Genomic DNA, 17,315 nt, shown 5'->3' with positions numbered 1-17,315 from the left:
AATATTTTCATTGGCCTTGTTTCGAGATAAACACCATTTATTGGGAGGTAGTTGATTCCCCTGAATTTCAGACCATGGGTTTATTTCCCCAAGAGCATGTGTTAATCATAATATATATGGCTAAAGCCAAACAGAAGGAGAACATACCTAAATCAGAGATGTTCATAATGCCACCACTATCCATTTAAATTTGGTTAAGCCCCACTTACCCATATGCTATTACATATAGATTCCAGTGCACAAATATGGGTACCCTAGTATGCCATGAGAAGTGTTCAGTGCCAGCTCTGTTTTGGGGAGCCCCTAGGCAAGATGTTCTCATTGGGTCCCTTCTGTGAGTGGGCCCGCTTCCTCCTCAGCACCGATCCTTCTGTGTATTCACTTGTCTTCTTCATCTGGGTCAATCTGTCCAATTGCCGAGCAGAAGGACAAGGCAAATGAAGGATGCTCTTCCATCTATTCATTCCTGTTATTGCATGCATGATTTGGATTAGTGATCAGGTGATCAGGCAGCAATAGCATAGAGAAGGAGGAGCAAAACCAAGACCCTGGGGCTCTGGGTGTCAGCAGTAAGCCCCCTGTTGCGAGGTGCCCAGTGATTCCATTTTCTGACACCTGTCCTGTGAACATAAGAAGCTGCAACCTAAGCTGCACCCCAACGAGGTGCTCACTGAGGCATATTCTGCTGGATGAACAGTTCTCCTTTTCTGTACCTAACAGAGTGTCCAAGAAGGAATTAACTATTTAGTACTTACATGAATTATCATCGCACCCCCTTTTTATTGGATCGCAAACCTTTCCCCACTTGTTCACGTAAGAAGGATAAATCAGGCGTTATCTTTAATGTGACAGACTTATTTCGGGGGCTGACTGCTGTTGTACTAAGTAACTTTGGGTGGTTTCCGTATAAACCCTTTGGCACCTTGTATACTGTACTTTTCATATTTTTAAAATAAAAAATAAAAATAAATATTTTAACTCAGCTCTTGACAGACAGTGGAGAATATAAATTATTTAGTGTGGACATTCCTCTTTTACCATATTGTGCTGTGACTGAAAAATAGGTTATATAATTTGACGCGAACAATACTGTCCTGGTACAATCTCCACATGACAGGTTTCCCCAGGAGACTTTCAAAGTACCATAGCTCAGATAGAGACAGTGACAAGTTGTGCTTTCAAAGTATTGTCTGAAGTGGTGAAATATTTAAAGGCAAGTACTTTTTACGAGGCTTCCTCTGTATGTGTGTGGTGTGTGTGTATGACAAAAATCATGTACCTCCTTAAGGGACATGTTTCTTGGAAGAATTTTGCATCCTGCAATTCTTGCCCAGCAATGTGCCTCTTTTCTCTTATCTCATCTTCTGGAGGCTAAATGATGGGAATATCTGTACTACTTTGACTGTGAGCCACTCTGCTAACTTACACACCAGACAGGGGTGAGAATCCTGTCATCATAGTCAGTGCTATCGCCATCCAGCCTGCTTACACGCTAAAGTGTGTGAGGAACAGGTAGGACAATCCAAGGATAATAGTAAACCTGAGGACAAGGATGGGGAACATGTGATCTTCAGGTGCTGTTGGACTCCAATCAACCCTAGCCAGTTTGGGTCCAGGATTATGGAAGTTGTATTCCCCTTTCTGCACGAGCAGGAGCAGATATTTCCTTAGAACTTTCCTAGGTTTTGGCAACCACAAATCTCTCTCCAGCCAATCAATAGATGTGACCAGTTCATACGAATTAGAAATAATGGGTTGTTTTCAAATAAGTCCTACTCCGGGTGGACCCATTTAAATTAACAAACCTAAATAATCATGTCTGTTAACTTCCGTGGGTATGCCCTGAGTAGGACTATTATTGGATACCACGGAATAGACTGTCTCCAGCTATATTGTACCCAGAGTAGACCTATTAAAAGGAATGAATCCAAGTTAGTAATGTCCATTGATTGCAATGGGTCTACTCTAAGTAGGCCCAATACATTTTGACACTTGAGGTAGAGGAGGAGTTTGGATTTGATATCCCGCTTTATCACTACCCTAAGGAGTCTCAAAGTGGCTAACAATCTCCTTTCCCTTCCTCCCCCACAACAAACACTCTGTGAGGTGAGTGGGGCTGAGAGACTTCAGAGAAGTGTGACTAGCCCAAGGTCACCCACCCAGCATCTGCATGTGGAGGAGCAGGGACGCGAACCCTGTTCACCAGATTACAAGTCCACCCCTGTTAACCACTACACCACACTGGCCCCAAAATGTCACTCCCTTCCCTGACAAGGAAGAAGGGTTGATGGAAGATCTTAATCCTGCTACCTGAGGTAGTCACCTCACCTTGCCTCATGGATGGGCCAGCCCTGACTCTAAGTAGGAGGAATATTGGATGCAGTACAGAGCTTCTTAAAACACCATAAACGTGTTTTGCTGTGTCGTCCAGTGTTGATCCTTATTCCTTATATTTCAGCAGGAGAAGGCTAAGCAATAGCTGTTTACAACAATCCTACAGTTCATTCTACTCATACCCTATCCTGCCCACAGTACAGATCCCACTTTTCAATCCTCCTTCAATTAAGTATTCTGCCTCAGCAAATCCTACTCTGCTACTGTGAATCTATGCAGTCACTTTGCAAGATCAGACTTCACTTTGACAGGAGGAGGGGAGATGCATGCAAGGCAATGGACTCCAGCAACTGCCATCTGTATAGGAAGTGACACGATCTTGGTGGTGGTTTGTTTTGTTTTCAAAAACACTATCATCTATCTATATCTATCTATCTATCATCTATTTGTATGTCTTGAAAGTCATATTAAACACTTCTAAGTTCCTTTGGTTTCAGTAGAAGAGTTAAGCACATGGTAAGCTATTACTTCAATTGAAATAAATAGGATTTAAATGTGTTGAACTTCGGCTAAATTGTGTGCCTTAGGATGATCATATAAAGAAATGCTGATAATATTTGGGGATAAATGAACAGTGCAAGTAACTACAATGTCTCGTAGCAAATATTTGCAATATGGGGGGGGGCCTTTGGGGGGAGTGTTTTTTTTAAAAAAACCAACAACCAGAAAGCTAATTTTTGCAATGTTTTAGAAATTAGAAACTTGGAGTTGAAAACAGAAAAGCTTTGTAAGCTTACCTTCTAGGGTTTGTTGCACGTATGAAAATAAGAAAATTGGAAAAAAGAGATCCTGATTGCTAGCATATTCAATTTTAAGATAAAAAATAGATCTAATGAAAAAGGAAAGGCTTCATTAATTTTAGAAGTCTGCAAGCAAATGAAAAATGATCGGCTGATGAGTGATATGCAATTTGTTCTCTAACTTCTCTAATAATGTGTGAATGTCACATTACATAACAGTTACAATGATTAAACCTGGTGATGAAATAAGATAGGATAGATCTTGTGTTCTTTCTCTTGACTAGTGGACAACTTGTCTCATTAATTTCTCTCAGGGGAGTAGTCTTAAATTAAATAAACAGCATTATTTGTTGAGATTTATGGCAAAGAGGAGACTTCCAGACCCACGAAGGAAATCTTCCCTACTATTTTTTTGACCCTGGAGGATAGTTTTGGAAGATTTGTGATGATAGAGCCTGACCATTAAACACTCCTGCTACTGGTAATGAGTGTGCAAACTCATTTGAGATCTTAATAATTTGACAACAGAGTTGAATGTGGTAAATTGCTAACGCCTGTGTTCACAGGAGGTTAAAGAGCCTGCTTTCAGATTTATTTTTCTTATCTGCAACTCCCACTTCAGCACAGGATGTCTGTGCAAAAGCTACACAGTGATAATGATCAAACGAAGACATTTGGTTAAATATATATATAGTAGAAGCAGTTATTAAGTCTCTGATTCCAGCTATATTTACATAAGGAAGAAAGATTTACTTTCAAGTTAATGTGCTTTTTGGAAGGACCCATAGCAGGGTGAAAGAGTGTAACTCAGGTAAAATCCCTGATTATCTCCAAGTAAAAGTATCTCAGATAGTAGGACCAAGGAGGATCTATGCCTGACATTCTGGAAAGCTGCTGCCAGCCAAAGGAATCAATATTAGGTTAGATTGGCCCTCCCCTACCTGGTGCTTTCTAGATGTTTCTGACTGTAGCTCCCATCAGATTTCTACATGGTCACAATTAGACCCATGCCAGTCACAAAATGTGCCTGGCGCCTGGGACATTTCTAGCACTGCATGCGAGTCTATGATTAAAAATTAAGAAGTGAAGTTAATATTTATTTTGGGGTTCCATGTCTGCAACGGTGGGTCTTGGGCTTGACCTATAACTAAGGTTAATCATTTCATTAGGTAAGGGAATAAAGTAGCATGATTTTAGCTGAAATGTTCTTCAGTATAACTCCATTTATCACACTTCTTCAAATACTGGCATCACATCAGACTGATGTATTAGATTGAAATAGCTCTTTTGTTTTATTAATACTGAAGAGTCATTGGAACGATGGATGAGAGGGTCAATTTTTAAAGAATATAAAAGGCGTAGTGTGTATCATGGTCCCTTGCCGAAATTCAGTGCACTGAATCTTAAATCTGAACTTTGAGCCAAGTCTCTCTCTCATCTTGGGACAGTTGACATATGTCAGAATTTTACAGTAGCAAAATGCAAACAGGTGTTTGGCAAAGGACTTTAGAGAGTACTGTGTCCACAAAGTACAACATATTTAAAAACAAACAATGTTTTTTATACCGCCCATCCTCTGAAGATCCCAGAAAAAATACAAAATGAGGATGCATATGCTAGGATCAATCCTGAAATTTTGACCATTGGGGCCAAGCAAGGTAACTATGCTGCAGAAGTTGTAAAAAGCTGTTTTTCTGTTGTTGGACAACAGCACAAATAATATAACCCTGCACAAATAATCTATCTAACAAAGTAACTCATCCCAACCAATGAAGTATAGTGTACTAGCAATGCAGGGCTTTTCATGAAGACAGACTGGACCGTCAGATTTGATAAGAGTGATGGCTGGTCAAATTTGATGAGTGTCAGACATGTTTGAGGGAGGTCCTTTCCCCACCTTGCATGACATGGGTATTCAAAATGTCTATTGCAGAGGCTGTTTCGGTCTTACACCCAATTCACACAATGAAGTGCTTGTTCCAGATTGGAAGCAGATACTGAGTTGACTTTCTCAGGAGTGGCCTGGTCAAAAGTACTGCATCAGAGACTTCTATTCTGGGTCTCAGCCAACGGAACCATGGAGGGGAGATCTGCCCTACACATGCCCTGTCCTGTTATCTAACACATTTCTTGTTTCTCCTGCACCAACCTAGAAAAAACTTCTTCCTCCCTCTGGTCATGCGACAGGCACAAACCTGGCTTGACAAGGTGCCCCAAAGATACTGGTACATGGACTTGTTGGCCCACAAGGAGAGCCTCTCACCAGAAACAGAGGAAGGAAGTGCATCTCAAACTACCCTTGAAATTGAAGATTCCTATTAGATGTTCAGTTTCATGAAACAATGGAATTGCTAAGATACTTTTCGTACCTGCAAGTAGCTAAAAGTCCAACCAAAAATTGGCTGAGTTGGAGAGCTGAAGAGTTAGAGATGTGTGAAATTGATGTACTTTGTCATTTTACACTGAAATTCCTTATAGATTTTTTTTTTCATTGGACGAACCATCCAATTTGTTTCGAATTTTGCTTTTGGTCAGGGATGGGGAACTTGTGGTTTCCCAGATGTTGCTGTACTACAACTCCCTCTCATCATCCCTGATCTTTGGCTATGCTGGCCGAGACTGATGGGATTTTGCATCTAACCACTAGAAGGCACTCCATTCTTGCTGTAAGGAAAGTGGTAACTGTGCATTGCATGTGCAAGGAAGTGGGCAGCACGAAGAACAGGTGATGGTCCTGCCCTTTGATTCCATTCCATTCTTCTATCTCCTGATAAAGGTTCTGTCTCCTGATCAGACAGGTTGATGCACTCCTTCCAGTCCAGACAGCTCCCTGACAGTTTGGAGCACATCATAACATAAGTCAAAATCCTTTGTGTGCAGAAGACTAACTATAGTTTACATGCGTCAATCCACTGAAACATTGAAGAAGAAAGCACTCTTTGTAAGTGAAAGGGCTTTCTTTTGTTGGTTGCTAATTGAATTAAAATAAAATCATAAAGTGAATATGATTATGTGCTGTTAACGGAAACATCCCAGGAAGCTATAGTCTTCTGTAAAAAAAGGGGGGAGGAATGTAAATCTTTTATCTGATTAGCTTAGTTCTTCAGTAACCCATGCTGAATAAATCTATCTTCCCTTTGCGTGATTTGTCAGCCTTTATAGCTGGTTTGTACACACAGCTTTCACCATTATTTTCAAGGCAATAAAGGCAGCCATGCAGAAAAGCCACCCATAAATGTCAGGAAACAGAGATATTTTGTTGCATTCCAAGGGCTCTGAAGGTCGAGTTCAATTCAGTTAGCTCGCCCAGAAGGATAGTGGTGTGATATGATGATCGAATATGTGTTTAGGTGGGATATATATGTTACCAGACTTCCACTGTTCTGTCAAGAACAGTGAGAGATTAGCCTTCACTACCTGGAGGAGTTTCTCTGGGAGAACTCTATTAAACGTGGTCTTTTCTCTTGTTCAGTGGAAATCATTATAAGAAGTAATGAAATCATGTTTGCACCCTCCTCAACAAGGCGGCACCTTGCCTTTGGGCCTTTGGGCTGTTGTCATGATTTGAAGAACACATGAACTAATAAATAGTAATGGAGGGAAAATATGCTTATATATCACCTATTAAAACAAATGAGAATGCAGGCCCTTGCCACACATTCCAGACTTAGCTGCACTTCATGCTGGCAAAACCAGCTGCAACTTCTGCCATATAAGCACAAATAAGGCCAGCTGGAGAAAACAAGCACTTGAGAATATTTCAGAAGCCTTAATCAAGATGTTTCCTGCAAGAGAACTGAACGCTGCCTTTCACACTCGTCCTCCATACCTGTCCACATATTGGGGAAGAGTTTACTATTTCCTTTCAGATAAGCCATGCCATTGTTTTTCCCCAGTGGGCCTGCTAGGAGGTGTGAATCCCTGCTAGCCCTAAGGCTTTGGGTTCAAGCCCTCTGGGACACCTCCCAAATGAGAAAGCGTCATAACTTAATGGTAGAAAACATATTTTTCATTCAGACCATCCCAAGTTCAGTCCTTGGCATCATCTTGAGGAAGGGCTGGGGAAAACAACAGTCTGAAACCCTAGAGAACTGGTGCCAGTTAGTGTAGAGCAGTGTTTCCCAAAGTTGGATCTCCAGCTGTTTCTGAACTTCAGTTTCTTTCTTCCCTCACCACCGGTCCTCCTAGCTAGGGATGATAGGAGCTGTAGTCCAAAAACAGCCAGAGCCCCAAGTTTGGGAAACAATGGTGTAAAAAACAATACAGAGTTAGGTGGGTCAACAATCTGATTTGGAATAAAACAACTTCCTATGTTCCACTTCCCATGCCTATGCTTGTTGCCCTAAATCAAAATGTGGATATCTTCATCCAGTGAGATGCAGACATGCTCTTCGTATTGGGAGATAATTGTGGCAGAGGGTAGATGCAGAAGATCTTCAGACTTGTAAAAAAGCTACAGAAGAAACGCATGAAAGTTCCTTTACTTCCTGCCTTTCACATCTTGTAATGTGCAAAGCTGCTCTTGTATACAGTTAGCATGCATTGTACAGTGCCTGTCTTTTCTCAGAGTGAGGCCCAGGCAGGGAGTTGGAGGTCTAGTGAGTCCAGGGTGGTGGCAGTTCACTTCTCCCCTTTTCTTGCCACCTGAGATAACGGTCTCATTCTGCCTCATCACTGGGCCAGCCCAGTCCACACTGATATGCTGTATTGGCCTGAATATAAGTCTCAGTTTCCCCCCAAATTCTGACCATGATAAGTTAAAGTGCGGCTTATATTCGTGACCTTAGGTATGCAGCCAGGAGCATGGGGCAAGCAGTGCCAGCAGCACGGCAAAGCGGCCCCACGCATAGTCCCCCTGGCTTTCCCCCAAGGCCGGGTAGGGAGAGAGAAGGGAGGGGAAAGGCCGCCAGCAACGTAGGGCCCATTATTCTTCTGACTCTGCCCACAGAAAAGCTCTGGAAGCCTGAGCACTTTCAGCAAGCATTTTATCTCCTTTCGTGCATTACTAGTGTGATGGAGTGCTCACATAACTGAGGGGCAACGAACTGTTCTGATGGCAATATCTTTGAGGTCTTCTCCATGTGTGATGTCTATATGTTAGACCTTGACATCCTGATGGTGAAAGCTTATATGTGCAGATCTCTATGCACACAAAGTTCCTCATGAGCTAGAACCTTGACCAATGGTAGGATTCTCCCCACCCCCCACCCCGTAGTCTCTCTGAGCTATTGTGTGACATTACTGTAAAATGATTGAAATTCCTGAAGCAATTATGATAGCCAAATTTGTTCTGGGGTTGGCCAATCTTGTTTGCATAACAATCTGAGTTTCACAGTACAAACCTACACATACTTAATTCCAAGTAAGTATGCATAGGATTGCTGCCTTGGAGATTTACACTTCAGGGAACATTCAGGTTAAAAAAGAATAAACTATACAGTTGTAGAATTAGGTAAAGGTAAAGGGACCCCTGACTGTTAGGTCCAGTCATGGATGACTCTGGGGTTGCGGCGCTCATCTCGCTTTATTGGCCGAGGGAGCCGGCATACAGCTTCCAGGTCATGCGGCCAGCATGACTAAGCTGCTTCTGGCGAACCAGAGCAGCGTACGGAAATGCCGTTTACCTTCCCTATTTATCTGCTTGCACTTTGACATTCTTTCGAACTGCTAGGTTGACAGGAGCAGGGACCGAGTTATTGCCTAAAACAGTTATAAATGTTAGGCTGGGACGTAGTGTGAAAAATGCAAATCCTACATGAACAGCAGCTTCACTTACAGTTTTGTTATAAATTCCTACTTTGTACAGGCTGCAAATTATGACTTTAACAGATGGACCAGAAGCTGGAATACAGCTAGACCTGGAGGGATGAAATGTCCTTGGATGTGTGTGTGCATGCACACTCACCTGCTTTTGCACACACACACACACACACAGAGAGAGAGAGAGAGAGAGAGAGAGAGAGAGAGAGAGAGAGAAACAAGCAAGTAAGATGAAGGGAAAGGAAAGAGTATGAAAGTGAGTGTCTATATTTCACACAAAATATGGCAGCTTTTATCCTCAGATGTCTACTAAATCTGGTTGTCTGTCAGAGAAATATGGCTCTGCCAATTCTTTTTGAAGCCATAATAATCTTTTTGTTTTATTTCTTTTTTTCGAGTCAAGGGTGCTGCTAAAATGGCCTCTTTCTCTCCCTGGGCTCTGAGAGCGAGCAGCTAATCTGATGGACACTTGAAACTCTAGCAAGAGTGGTGCTGTGTGGGATATGAAAGTCAGAAGGAAAAAAGAAAAACGATTACCTGATTTTCTTTCATTTCAGCGCTCCCAAATAGTACCTCACTTCTATTGCTGAGGTTAAATGCTTGGAAGAATTAGGGCTTGTTTCTACCCCAAACACATCGTGATGAAGCATCGTGTGTCCAAATCTCCACCAAGCATCTTGTGTACATCTGCATACCACTTTATTTGTTCATTGCTCAGACAACATAAAAATAGAATCTATGTAACATGTTGCAATGCAGGGTGCATTCATATGTATGTTCAGCTCTTGTGGCCCTTCCATCCCTTTGTAAGGGAAGAAAGAGGCCAGGATTTCTGATCAGATGGAAAACTAACATCGACATTCCAGAGAAGTTAATGTGACTATTTCACCACATGGCTAATGAAGGCTGCTGTGCACTAAAATAATAATAATAGTTGTGCAGGAATAGTGGCACTGACTTGCTCTTAATAAGGGAAAGTCATGCAGATAAGGCATATGTACATATGTACCACTATATATAATTATATGCCAATATATCCATATCAAACATTGCATATATTTCAGGAGTATGGGCAATAAACCCACAGGGTTTCTGGCTGATAGTTTTGTAAACTGGTAACTAGCTGCCACAAGTATTGGCTTTTCAAAGGAAGGATGTGCACTGCGCCTTTTTCTCATTCCACTTTTGGTAGGAGGGGAAGGGAATGGAGAGTAGTTCCAAATATCTTGCCAAACAGCAGGACTGTGAAAGTCCTCCTTGTTCTTGAGTGGCCTTTAAATGGAAAATGAAGTGGGAAGCCAGTTTCTATTGTTAGCGTCAAATCAGACGTGCCTTCTAGTGAGTGTATCCAGAATATTTAAAGGAAAGCAATCTTGCCCAGCTGGCAGTAGGCAATTTAGTCTCACTTGCTCAATGGTTCTGCTTTTCCGATGCAGTTTTCCCAGAAAGTACAGGCCAGTTTCAGTCAGGAGGTTGCTTTCTCAGCCACAGAGTGTCCTCAGGTAAGGGAAATATTGGCAGGGCACAGTTTATTCTCATGTTCTACAATGACAAGATTGCCCTCAGGTTGTTTCTCAAAATCAGAGCATTATACTATTGACTAATGGGGGTGGAGAAGAGGAGCTACACTGTTTTAAGCTGCCTTTAACAACATGTATACAAAGGAAAGGTGTTGGCTTTCTGGCATAGTTCAAGGAGCTAGTGGGGTTTTTTAATATAAAAACAACAACCTATGCATCCAAAATGATTTGACCCAACATACCTTCTCCTTTCATGTGTTGCATTACAATTGGGGCAGCTAACTTGGTGTCCTCCAGATGTGGTTAACCTCTGGTTATACAGTACCCATCATGCCTGACCATTGTCCATGCTAGGTGGAGCTGATGGGAGTTGTAAGGCACTATGTTGGCTACCCCTGCAATGCAATACAATCTCTGGATCCAGGAAGGGCACAGCCATCCCCAATCTGTTTCCCTTCAGATGTTTTGGATGACTACAATAAGCCCCAGCCAATCGTGGCCAATGGTCAGGCAAAATGAGAGTTGTAGTTCAACATCTAGAGGGCAATTGGGGTAAGGCTGCTCTGGGATAGATATCCTAGATGACTAAATGTCTTGACTTCTCCCCCCTCCCTCTAAAAATCAAACCTTTAAAGCAGCTGTGAAGAGGGGCTGTATGTTTCCCTCAGGGGAGTTAATGGTGACTTCAGAAACACATTAGATAGGGAAATGACATGGTGGGAAACATCCCCTCCCCCCAGTGCTGATGCTCCAATCAAAGTCACTGAGAGCTCTAGACACAAATATATACAGCATCATATCTGCCCCTTCTTGATACAGGTTCAGATTAAACAGGAACAGAAAGGGGCATCCTTCCCAAAGCCCAACCTTGAGCACCTTCCACAATTGTAAGGCGTACCTGTTTGCGCATCACCCATAGGCTTTGTGTTGCAGTGGCCAAGGGTGAGAGAGCATGCCATGTTGAAATATGATGAATTATACAGTGCTACACCTCAGGTTAAGAACTTAATTCATTCTGGAGGTCCGTTCTTAACCTGAAACTGTTCTTAACCTGAAGCACCACTTTAGCTAATGGGGCCTCCTTCTGCTGCCACGCAATTTCTGTTCTAATCCTGAAGCAAAGTTCTTAACCCGAGGTACTACTTCTGGGTTAGCGGAGTCTGTAACCTGAAGTGCCTGTAAACTGAAGCGTCTGTAACCCGAGGTACCACTGTATTCAGTACAGGTGGGACATGTGATGAAGTGTTGCAGTGTGGAGTGATGCTGTTCAGAATTCCAGCTAATCCGTTCCATTTCTCCCCTTCCCCACAATGGTCAGTTAGCATTCCATGGTGGCTACTGAGCGTGCTCAGTCCTCATTGGGCTGCTTTTAGGGTTCTGCCTCTTAGGTTTTTATTTTAATGTAATGCGGTTTCCCTGAGGCTCCTGATATTGTTCCCTTGAATGTTTGTGGCATCATTTTGGCTATATAGGCAATGGAACTCTACCACTGATGACTGAAAATTGAGGGAACGGTGGCTTGCTCTCCCCCTCCTTTTTTACCCTCTCCCTTTCAGAATAGGCAAGCTATAAATCTAAATAAATGTCCAGACCTTTAAAGATTATTTTAAAACTGAAAATTAGTAATATTGATGTAAAAGGCCTCTTTTGGAAGGCATTTTATTTCATACTCTCCCCCGCCATTTCAATATTTGTGATAGATGGTAGCATTTGGGTGAGAAGACTCTAAAGGACAAAATTAAATAAAACAGGTTTTACATACAGTAGTTCTTGAAATGAAACAAATTTACTAAGTGCAGCCATTATTGTTTTCAATGGATATTACACATGAGTAAAAATCAAATGAAGCCTGAAAACCTGCACCACTTTGACAATAAAAGTACTATAATGTGCAGGAGTATTAAAAAGTGATTGAGTTCTTCATTACAGTCATAAAAATAGATATTGCGAAACCGGTACAATATTACACCATATCATGTCATCTAAGAGACTCAAACCTTTTGCATTAATCTTTACCTTTGAATTGTCCTTCTAGGTTTGTCGTTCTCATATATTCAGGAAAATTGCAGATAAAATAGGCCAATAAAAACCAGCTCATATTGTGTGTGTGTGTAAGTGTGTGCGCGTGTGTATGTGGTTACTCCCAGTGTACTCCAATCACTGTGATTTAAAGTTAAATAAACGGAACCATTCTTAATGCGGGTCTCCATTCTCCAAGTTTCGATGGAGAGGGTAGAGTGGCCTGGAGTGGCCTGCCTCATTCCCAGTCATTCTTTCCCTTAACAAATAATTAAAACTCATGACCCTCCTCTTCTTTTTCTTCATGGATAACATTTGGAGAACCAAAAAAAGTCAACTTTTTATAACAGAGGTAAAAATCAGCTGGCACGATAGTTCCTAGACAAATTTGTCTAAACTTTGACAGGCTTCTTACCCAGAAGCACTTTCCTCAGGCTCCCATCTTCAAACTGAGTGCCCCCCCCCCAAGGGGTTGAAAACATTATTTCTATTTCCCATCATAAAATGGGGGGTTGCTGTGCTAATTTTCTGAAATTAGGTAGGCTTCATCCCCTCAGAAAGAGCAACCAGGTCTGTCATTTGCATCCAGTTTTGGCAGAAATATGAACGAGTATTGTATGTATGTATGCATGCATGCATGTATGTATGTATGTATGTATGTAAAGGTTCCCTTCTTGAAGATCCCTGAATACATCTACCCAAAATTTGGCAGTCTTAATCCATTCTGGAGGGACTCCTTTGCCTACAAATTCCATTAATTTATATAAAAAAATGGAAAAAAAATCCTATAGCTGATCTTAGAATCCCCATTATATTTAATGAGACAAAGCAGAGTTTCGGGTTTAACAAAGTAACTTTGGACCTGAATAGCAAATAAGAACAACATACAGTGGCTCTGAAACAGATGAGGCTGATTCCAAATGCTACAGATATGAGGAAAATCTTGTGGTTGCTGCATACCCCTAAATTATATAGTCATACCTCACGTTGAAGTAGCTTCAGGTTAAGCATTTTCTGGTTGCGCTCCGCGGCGACCCGAAAGTAACGGAGCACGTTACTTCCGGGTTTCGCCACTCGCACATGCACAGATGCTCAAAATGACGTCACGCGCATGCTCGGAAGCGGTGAATCACAATCTGCGCACGCGCAGACACACGGGTGCAGGTTGTGTTCACTTCAGGATGCGAACGGGGCTCCAGAACAGATCCAATTTGCATCCAAAGGTACCACTGTACTGCCTTGTCTAAGGCCACTTAGCATGTTCACAAAATACTTTGGCAGAGGATTCAGACAGAATCAACTGCCCTGTATTTAAGAGTATGGGTAGGTTTTTTTTTTGAACAGTCTGGGCACATAGTAAAGAGGTGATTCAGTTGCAATTTACTTCTCTACATCCTATTTTGCTGCAGGTAAATTATTGACTCTGCAAGCGACTATTAATTTCTGCATGCAACAGATATTTCTTACCGACGCAACAACATCTGCTCTGTCTGTGGGATTGCTTTGAAGATGCTGGGTTTCCTCTGAGACCTTTAAATTGTTGCCACTTTAGGCTCAGCACATTCTGTAATATAGATATATTAGTTAAACCTGCCAGAAATTAGAACACGGAAAAAATAGAATTGTCATTTATAGTATACATCAAGTCTTAAAAGACAGATAATTCAATAATTAATTCAATACACCATAGTTTCCATTACAGAAATGAAACTAATGAATAACTCATGGTAAATACATACCTAATTAAAAAAAAATCCACTGTGAAGTGCTGCATTAAAATGAAAATTGAAAGAAGCTGGTTAAATTGAAACTCATCTGTTGTGATCACAAATCTTTGGCCTTAATCAACCCGTGTACATGCTTAGCCCCATTTTAAAAATTGGCAATTATATTTATTAGCTGGTTGGGGAAGAAAAAGCAGATGGAAGGGACTAACAGAGCAGTAGGCCACCCCCACCCCTTTGCACCAGTCTGGGGTGGTTGGTTTGAACTGAGTGAAAGTATTTGTCCACCTCTCACTGCCTGCTGTCAGCATCACTGAATGTGCAAGTGGAAGTCAGGAAGCAAGAAGGCAGCAATTTCCATCCTGACCTGTGTTTTTCACAATCAGTGCTGTTTCCGCTCAGTTTTTGCTAATTAACATAAATCACACAACTTTCTCAACTGTTTATGTAACTTACATAACTATTTACAAAACTTATGTCACTTACATTCATTTCAATGTAAAAGTAACCTCGCAATCATGTAAAAAATAAGAATAAATCCATTTATTAGGTATTGTTCATGGACCTAAAAACAGCAACCATGTGAACAAATACTGATCACATTCCAGACTGCAGATGAACTGCAGCAATTTCTGCTCTTTCTCTCTCCTCCCCCCCCCCCCAATTTTGTTGAAGTTCTCAAACATCCTTAGATGGGAGTCTTGCTAGTGAGACTGCCCCCACTGGTGGCAGTCTGTGTACTGATAGTGGGTAGCAGCTAAGCTGGTGCAGGGTCCATTGGAGCCCAAAACATCGAGACTAACACAGTGATCTGCCTACCCCTCACTTTTTGCTTTGACCACTGTGTGTGACAAGACTAGACGTGGCAGGGGCCCTGCCTCTCTGTTCAGCCCTGTTGTGGCAGTGGATGCAATTAGGATTGCCCCCTATATTTCCCCCCAAACAGAAAGAGGGTAAGGATTTGCTGATTTGATTATTTAAATGGGAATACAAGAAGGGGAGGTCTGAGGAAGTCAAAGAAACAAGCAAATGAGTTTTAAATTACGAAAAAGAATTGTTTTTAATTTTTTGTATCTTTTTCTGTGTGTGTTTACTCTTATTTTTTTTCTTGTTTTTGTTATTATGTGTTTTTGTATATCTGTTTTTTTGTAAAATCTTAATAAATATTTCTTAAAAATATATATATATATTTCCCCCGAAACAACTGATCAGCACAGTTCACAGTTTTCCGATTTTCTGATGCTTTTTTTTTTTTTTTGGACTCTGCTACACATGTCCAGCATGCATACTGGTTTAAAGAGGGAGACTATCCTTTACTACTATTTACACATGCAGTTCCTAACTGAGATTGTGAACATACGCAGAAGTCTGCATCTTAGCTGGAGCGGACTGGATGATGCTCAGTTTCCCTTAGAAATACTACCAGTAGAACTGCAGGACAGATTTTAAACTATCTTGTTCTTTGTCTTCACCACACATAAATTTAATCCTAAAAAGAGTGACTCATCATGTCTTCTCCTTATTGATTTTGATATACGTGCCAGGCAGAATGATTCTGATTGCATAGTACTAAGTGAGACAAGAATCAGGGTTATCTTATTATTGAGATTGGATTTTTAAGATTGCTAGAAAAATAGGGAATCCTGTGTGGATTGCCAAGGCATGCTAGATGTGCCCGCAGGTTATTGCATTGTGTATATTAAACAACTTTATGTTCATCCAATTTTACCCTATGGAAGAGATTAGACAGAGAGCTTCTGAATTAATGTCTGCTTCAGTTATTCAGAAGAAGTAGTCATAAAAGAAAGAAAAAACCCAAATTCAACCATAGTTCGACTATGGGTGCAATAAGTTTCTTTTAACCGGTTGAATGATGGTGTGTGTTAAAGGATAAAAGCATATTAAAACTATTATTATCATTATTTGCATGTATTCAAGCTGTAAATCTGTAATGTATTTTATAGTACCTGCTAGGCAGTGGTAGTTTTTACAGAATATGGGCACAATTCACTGGGAGCTTCCCCTGTATATAAAGTTCCATTGAAATGAGTGGTTGATTCATCGTGTTTAATGTCTTCCCTCTTCTTTTCCGAGTGGAGTTGTTGTTCAACTTCCATTCATTTTAACAGAGCATGGCAAAGCTGATATCTCAAGTGAAGCATTCCCAGTTTTCATTCACCAAAAATGGACCAGGTTTTCTGTCCTTTTAGCAAACACAAGTTTAGCTGCAAAACATTGGTTTTGCAATGTTCCAGATGATTAGTTTTGTGGATGTTTATGCACACAGGCTTAAGACTAGCATTTGCACAGTAAATTATAAATACGCATTGGTCTCACTTGATAAAGTATCCTATATTAAATGAGTGCAACATTTATATTTCATTAATACATAGATGCCAACTTTGAGCAATAGGTGTTCAGGAAGCAAGCAGCATATTAACATTCCGCTGAGTCTCATTGAACAGTGATGTGTGCCCTTCATCAGTGTCATTTCTTGGGTGCTTTTTCTAAATTTGGGCTTTAAAAATTAGTAAGATAAACTCCATTCGACCTTTTCTGGATCCAGCCAATTTGAAATGTTTAGGCATAGAAGTACCAGTTTGCTAAGCATTGCCAGTTCTTCATGTGCATTCTTCAACACCTACTCTCACACCTGTATAGGGATTGCGCTGTGCTCAGTGAACACATTGTTCTAGCAATAATTGCATGCAGTGTCTGGCGGTCAAATTTCAAAAGCCATCATTAAGACATAATGTGCACTTTAAAGAACACTGGTATTTTTAAAAACTCGTTTATTTTAGTTTTCCTTATTGGAGCTCCTTTTCTGCTGTTTGCAATCATGAAATTGCTTTCAGTACGATGGTTAAATAGCAGGCAATGCAACATTGCAATATGAGATGCGATGCAGGTTGACCCAGGCATGAAAAATTGACAGATCTAATTTACACTTCTCCTACTCCATTCTCACTCTGCCACTCAATTTTACTTCATCCTACCTACCCCCATCCAAACAACATTCCTGTAGCTCTCAATATTGGCACCCTGCATTCCTTGTCCTCTTGGTATCACTTGTATCTTTTTTTTTTAGCTCATCACCCTGAGTCATTAAATAGTAAAGACCCTTGCTCTGTTGTTTTGATCTGTTCAGCAGTTGGGAT

General features: G+C 41.0%; 1 protein-coding gene across 7 annotated transcripts in view; it reads left to right on the top strand.

Moving 5' to 3' along the window:
- ST6GALNAC3 (ST6 N-acetylgalactosaminide alpha-2,6-sialyltransferase 3) overlaps positions 1-17,315 on the top strand; it is a 273,570-nt gene that overhangs the window by 105,358 nt on the left and 150,897 nt on the right. The window lies entirely within an intron of this gene.

The sequence above is a fragment of the Podarcis filfolensis genome, assembly GCF_964270895.1.
Source record: "Podarcis filfolensis genome assembly, chromosome: 6".
Lineage (NCBI taxonomy): Eukaryota > Metazoa > Chordata > Lepidosauria > Squamata > Lacertidae > Podarcis > Podarcis filfolensis.
The sequence above is the reverse complement of the archived record's forward strand: the minus strand, read 5'-3'. Positions and strand labels throughout refer to the sequence as shown.